Genomic DNA, 7709 nt, shown 5'->3' with positions numbered 1-7709 from the left:
CAGAGACTGGAGAAACCCCCAGAGTATAGCCCCTAGACACCCTTATAGTTCAGTAATGAAGTCACTCCTGAGGTTCACCCTTCAGCCTTAGACAGGCCCATAAAACAAAATGAGACTAAAGGGGCACACCAGCCCAGGGGCAAGGACTAAAAGGTAGGAGGGTGCCAGAAAGCTGGTATGGGGAACCCAAGGTCAAGAAGGGGAGAGTGTTGACATGTCGTGGGGTTGGCAACCAATGTCGCAAAACAGTATGTGTATTAATTGTTTAATGAGAAACTAATTTGCTCTGTAAACATTTATCTAAAGTAAAATAAAAAAATTTTTCTTTAAAAGTAGTCAAAAAATAATCAACTGATGACTAGATAAATCAAATGTGGTATACTCACACAATGGATTAGTATTCAATAAAAATGACAGGAAGTACTGATACATACTACAACATAGATGAATCTTGAAAACGATGCTAAGTGAAAGAAGTCAGTCACAACCACATATTGTATGATTCCATTTATATTAAATGTGCAAAATAGGCAAATCAATAAAGACAGAACATAGATTAGTGGTTGCCTAGAAATACTGAGGGGGCAGCTAAAGGATATGGGATTTCTTCTGGAGGTAATGAAATGTTCCAAAAGTGACTGTGGTGATGACTGCATGGCTCTGCAAATACACTAAAAATCATTGAATTGTACACTTTAAATGCGTGAATTTTATGGTATGTCAGTGCCACCAGGGCTCCAAATTATATCTCAATAAAAATGAGAATATATACTATAAAATTCGGTTTTATATCAAGTTCAAACATAAGCAAAACAAATCTGTTTTTGGAAGTCTGCACAGTGATAATCCTTGGTGGGAATGAAGTGTACAATGACTGGGAAAGGGCCTGGACAACACTTGTGGAGGCTGGTAATATTCCATTACTTGATCTTGTTATTGATCAGAAGACTGTATTCCCTTAACGAAAATTTACTGAGCTGTACATTTATGATTGACACTTTTTTTTGAAGGTATGTTATATTTCAATAAAAATTTTCTTAAATTAAAAAATAATAATAAAATGATGTACACAGGATCCAGCCCTGTGATTTCCATGCAATTCCCATGCAGCAGTTCTACTCGGCACACATGGGGTCGCCATGAGTTGGAATCAACTCAATGGTAACTAACAACAACCACTACTTCTGGATAGAAAAATTACTGATCCCCACTAACCCAAAAACACCAGTATTCGTGCTGTACCACAAAGTAACTAAAAATATTTTAAACAAATGAGAAATTGAGGAGCTCATTCAGTACCAAAACGCATATATCAATGTTGTTGTTGTCAGCTGCCATTGAATCAACCCCCGACTCATGGTGATCCCATGAGTTACAGAATATAACTACTCCACAGGATTTTCCTAGCCGTAATCTTTATAGAAGCAGACTTCCAGACTTTTCTTCTGCTTAGCCACTAGGTGGGTTCGAACCACCAACCTTTACAGTTAGCTGCCAACGTAAATTGCTTGCGCCACCCAGGCTCCTTACTTATGTCAATAACAAAACCAAATCTTTTGCCATCAAGTTGATTTTGACTCACAGCTACCCTATATGGCAGAGCAGAACTGCCCCATAGGGCTTCCAAGGAGAGGCTGACGGATTCGAACTGCTGACCTTTTGGTTAGTAGCCAAGCTCTTGACTACTGCGCCACCAGGGCTTCTACATATGTCAATAGGTACTATTAAAGTCAAAATCCTCTTTAAAATTTTTACATCTTACATATTAAAACAGTTACCAATGGTTTGAAATAGTTCATCTACTAAATAATCCAAGAAAATATGTCTAAAACAACCCAGATAAATCTTAATAATTAAAATGAAACTTTTATACAGTTACCATATTGTTTATTTTTAAATGAATACATGTGAAAAATGTAAAGATATTATGTATCAAAGATAAAATGAACAAAAAAGTCACAAGAATTGTTTTTAAAAACTACTGCATGAAAGAAAATGTGTTAATACACTTTTTAAAATAATATATGTGGGAAATATAGTGAATATAGTAGCACAGCTTTTTCATCTCCCCAAGTCCCCAGATCAAAACAGACAGAACAGCAAGATAACATACACAACAAAATTAGGTGACAATATATGTCTATGAACTACAAAATACAAGGAAGTAGAGAAAAACCACCAGCACCACAGGAACTGCACGATATTAGCGCGTGCAAGGACAAAGAAGAGGAAAGCAAGAGGACAAATGACAGATCTGAGAAGAGTGGAATCCCAAAAGAGCCAAGAAGTACTCAGTGAAAATGTGGCAGGCCAACACAAGCACCGCTGCTAAAACTAGAACATACTTACCCAATCCAATAGTCACTGAGTGCAAGGGTCTCTCAGCAAATCTGTTGTTAGTTGCCATTGATTCAGCTCCAACTCAGGGCAACTTTATGTATAGCGAAATGAATCGCTGTCCGGATCTTCACCGTTCTCACAAATGTTGGTATGTTTGAGCCCATTGGTACAGCCACTGTTGTCAGTCCATCTCATGGACAGTTTTCCTCATTTCTGCTGACTCTCCATTTTATCAAAGCTGATGCCCTTTTCAAGCGATTGGTCTTTCCTAATGACTTGTTCAAAGTAAGTCAGATGAAGTCTCGCTATCCACGCTTCTAAGGAGCATTCTGGCTGTACTTCCTCCAAGACACATTTCTTTGTTCTTCTGGCAGTCCAAGGTATATTCAACATTCTTCACCAACACCACAATTCAAATGTGTCAATTCCCCTTTTTCACGGTTCAGCTTTCACGTGCTTATGAGGCAAATGAAAAGACCATGACTCAGGTCAGGCATAGTTTAGTCACCAAAGTAACATCTTTGCTTTTAAACACTTTTAAGTCTTTTGAAGCAGATTTTCCTAATGTAATAAGTCCTTTGATTTCTTGCCTGCTACCACCACAGGCATTAATTATTCATCCAAGTAGAGAACAATCCCTGACAACTTCAGTTTCTTAGCCATTTATCATGATGTTGTCAACTGATCCAGTTGAGAGGATTTTCATTTTCTTTACGTTCAGATGTAATCCATATCAAAGGTCTTTGACCTTCACCAGTTTAAGTGCTTCAGGTTGTCTTCACTTTCAGCAAGCAAGGTGTCATCTGTGTGTCACAGGTTGTTAATAAGTCTTCCTCCAATCCTAATGCCACGTTCTCCATACAGTCCAGTTTATCAGATTATTTATTCAGCATACAGATTGAATAAGTAAGATGAAATGATACAACCCTGCCACACAGCTTTTCCAATTTTAAACTAGGCAGTATCCCCTTGTTCTGTTAAAATGACTGCCTCTTGATGCATGTACAGGTTCAGAATGAGCACAATTAAGTGTTATAGAACTCCCATTCTTGGTAATGTTATCCATAATTTGTCATGATCCACACAGTCAAACGACTTCACATAGTTGATGAAACACAGGTAAACATTTTTCTGGTATTCTCTAATCTTGGCCATTATCCATGTGAAATGAACAATGATATCCTTCATTTCACAACCTTTTCTGAATCCAGCTTGAACACATGGAAGTTCCCTGTTGATGTATGGCTGCAGCAATTTTTTAATTATTTTCAGCAAAATTTTGCTACCATGTGATATTAATCATATTGTTCAATAATTTCCACATTCCATTTGATCACCTTTCTTTGGAATGGGCATTAACATGTATCTCTTCCAGTAGGATGGCCAAATATTGTCTTCCAAATTTTTTTATATACTTGAGGAAGCACTCCCAGCACTTAATTTGTCATTGAAGCATCTCAATAGGTTTTCTATCAATTCCTGGAGCTTTATTTTTCACCAATATCTGCAGTGCAGTTTGAACTTCTTCCCTCAGTATCAGCAGTTCTTGATCATATGCCACCTCCTGAAATGGCTGAATGTTGACCAATTCTTTTTGGTACAGTGACCCTGTGTATTCTTCCCATCTTCTCTTTGATGCTTCTTGTGTCATTCAATATTTTGCCCATAGAAACCTTCAATATTACAACTCAAAGTTTAAATTTTCTCTTAAGTTCTTTCAGCTTGAGAAATGCCAATCGTGTTCTTCCCTTTCGGTTTTCTAACTCCAGGTCTTTGTATATTTCATCATAATACTTTACCTTGCCTTCTGGAGCCACCCATTGAAATCTACTGTTCAGCTCTTTTATTTCATCATTTCTTTGGTTTGCTTTAGCTACTCTGCACATAAGAGCAAGTTTCAGTCTCTTCTGATATCTACTTGGTCTTTTCCTTCTTTCCTGTCTTTTTAATGATTTCTTACTTTCTTCATCTATGATGTCCTTGATGTCATCCCACAAATCTTCTGGTCTTGGGTCATTTGTGTTCACTGGATCAAACTATTCTTCAGATAGTCTCTAAATTCAGGCAGGAAGTATTCAAGTTTGTAATGAGCTCTCATGGACTTGCTTTGATTTTCTTCAGCTTGAACTTCAACTTGCATACGTGCAGTTGATGGTCTGTTCTGCAGTTGGCCCCTGGCTTTGTCTTGATGGATAATATTGAGTGTCTCCTTCATCTCTTTATACAGATGTAGCTGATTTGATTCCTGTGTAATCCATTTGGTGAGATCCACGTGTATAATCATTGACTGAGTTAAAAAAACTGTTCTTGAAGAATAAGTCATTAGTCTTGCAGAATTCTATCATGACATCTCCAATGTCATTCCTATCACCAAGACCATATTTTCCAACTAGTGTTCCTTCTTTGCTTTCAGTTTTTATTTGTTATCAATGTTTTTGTTTTTGTTTTCAGCTTTGATTTGTTATCAATGCATCTTGATTGCATGTTTGATCAATTTCAGACTACAGCAGTTCATAAAAATCTTTCTTCATCTTTGGCCTTTGTGGTTGGTGAGTAAATTTAAATAATAGTCATATCAACTGGTATTCCTTGTAGGCATACGGATATTAACCTATCACTGACAGCATAATACTTTAGGATAGATCTTCAAATGTCATTTTTAACAATGAATGAAATGCTGTTCCTCTCAAATTTGTTATTTCTGTCATAGTAGACAATATGATTGTCAGATTCAAAATGGTCAATATATTTTAGCTCACTAATGCCTAGGATATTGATCTTCAAGCATCCCATTTCATTTTTGACAACTTCCAATTTTTCTTGATTCATACGTCATACATTTCATGTTCCAATTACTAAGGGATATTTGCAGCTGTTACTTTTCATTTTGAGTCTGCCACATCAGCAAACGAAGGTCCTAAAGGCTTTACTCAATTTGAGTTATTAAGATACGCTGTACTTTGAGAAGGCAACTTGTCTTACTTATGTAGTGCTGCTATACCAGGAGTACCACAAGTGGATGGCTTTCACAAACAGAAATTTATTTTCACACAGTCTATGGAGGCTAGAAGTCCTAATTCAGGATGCCAGCTCCAAGAGAAGGCTTTCTCTCTTTGTTGGTTCTGTTGGAAGGTCCTTGTCATCAATCTTCCCCTGGTCTAGGAGCTTCTCAGTGCAGGAATCCCAGGTCCAAAGACACACTCCGCTCCTGGCACTTCTGTCTTGGTAGAAGGAGGTCCTTTTGTCTATCTGCTCACTTCTCTTTTATATCTCAAAGGAAAGTGACTCAAGATACAATCGAGAGGTGGAGCCAATATGGCACTATAGAAAGAAGCACCACGCTGTCCCTCCACAGCAAAGACCCAAAAAACTAAGTAAAACAGAGAAAAACATCAGTCCTGGAACCCTAAGCATCAAATGAAAAGATAAAGAATTCAACGAAGCACTGACTGGAATAAGAAACTGACAGAGAAGAGAAAGCAAGGAGCGATATGAGCGGAGGTCCCTATCAGCTAATGCAGCACGGACTTGCCATCTTGAACTCCTGCTGGAGATCGGAAGACAGGGAATACCAGAAAGCAGCTTCACAGAGCTACCAGCAAGAGACAAAACACCCGGTAACCAGCAATATACGCTTTCCCACCTCCCACCCTTACCCCAGCTAGGCCTCCACAGCTTCCCCAGATAGCTATGGTCACTCTGCCAGGAGCTTCATGTTGCTTGGATTTGTCCCACTAACACAGGCCAGCTCCTTCAGTGCCATTTCTTTGTTCCTTTTTTCGGCTTCTTTCAGTTTCTTCCCTGCCTCTAATCACCTCCCCCTCCTTTCTCTCGAACAACTGGCTCCATATGCCGTCTTTGCTTCTTCTTGACAAGCTGTGAAGTGCCACTCAGCTGGAGAAGCTGTCCATGCTGCCAGGATCCCCGGGGACTTTTTCAGTTGTTTTGTTTGTCTTCTTTTTCTTTTCATGGCTTGGGAGCACCTTCCAGCCGGGATGTACTGCATGGCTTGGGAGTCATTTCCCTGGTCTGCACAGCCGCACTGGTGGGATCCCTGGGGGCATTTCATTTTTCTTTTCTTTTCTTTTTGTCTTTCTTCATTTCTCCCTTTCTCATCTCTATACTTATCTTCTTTTCCTGTTGCCTGAATACCTGGCGTTGTGTACCACCTCTGCCCCTTCTATCCATGCTGTATTGCGAGGCTTGGAGCCAATCCTCAGTCTGCACAGCCACATCAGTGGGATCTTTGGAGGCTTCTTTTTTTTTTTTTTTTTTTTTTTTTTTTTTTTTTTTTTTTTTTTTTTTTTTTTTTTTTTTTTTTTTAGTTTCTCATCTCTCTCTAGTTAATGTCTTTTTCTGTCTCCTGAATACCTGGCACTGTATGCCATCTCTAACCCTTCTAGCCAGGCTGTACAGTGTGGCTTGGGAGCCACTTACCCGGTCTGCACAGCCACATCACTGGGATCCCTAGGAGACTTTCTTTTTTCATTTCTCTTTTCCTTTTTTGCTTTTCATTTTTCTTCATTTCTCAGCTTCTCATCTCTCTCTCTGCTTTCCCTACTTGTTTCCTGAATACCTGGTGCTGTGTGCCACCTGCACCCCTTCTAGATGGGCTGTCTTGAGGCCTGGGAGCTACTTCCTTGGTCACTGGAAGGATCCTTGGGGACATTTTTTTTTTAAATTTTTATTTACTTTTTTTTTTTCTCTTTTCTTTTTTTCCTTTTGTTTTCCTCCAATTCTTGGTTTCTCATTTCTCCACTCCAATAGCAAGCTCCCTCAGCACTTTTTGTTTGTTTTGGCTCCTGTTTCTCTCTCCTATCTTGCTTCTTTCCCATAACCATTTTAGCTCCAAACATCACAACCCCTCTCCTACCTCCAGCCTACCTGTACTGTGTGCTGAACATCATACCCCCAAGCAGCACAGGCACGGCCTACCGGAACCTGTCCTGCACTGACGACCAGCTTCCCCTGTCAGCCCCAGTATGTGCCACTAACAACCCATCCCAGACCTTCCCCTTCATCTGGACCTGCCCTGCTGCACCACAGCTGAGCGACTGGCCCTGCCCATTGCACAAGGAGGAGAAAAGTATCGTACCCACAGATGAGCAAACAACAAAGAATGCAGAGCTTACCTGCTCAAACATAACCAAATAAAACAAAAAAGCAGGACAAAACAAACAAATCTACAATCAATAAATGAAGAAAATACTTACTGAATGTCCTGAAGACAGCAGACAACATCAAAGCATTAAAAAAAACAGGACAAGATGGCTCCAGTAAGTGGCCAGAATAAAGCAACAGTTGACCTTCCGGCAGAAGAAAAGTCACTAGAACTACCTGATAGGGAATTCAAATTTCTAAAACTCAGA

The sequence above is a fragment of the Trichechus manatus genome, unplaced genomic scaffold, assembly GCF_000243295.1.
Source record: "Trichechus manatus latirostris isolate Lorelei unplaced genomic scaffold, TriManLat1.0 scaffold00023, whole genome shotgun sequence".
Lineage (NCBI taxonomy): Eukaryota > Metazoa > Chordata > Mammalia > Sirenia > Trichechidae > Trichechus > Trichechus manatus.
Note: the sequence above shows the minus strand (reverse complement) of the source record.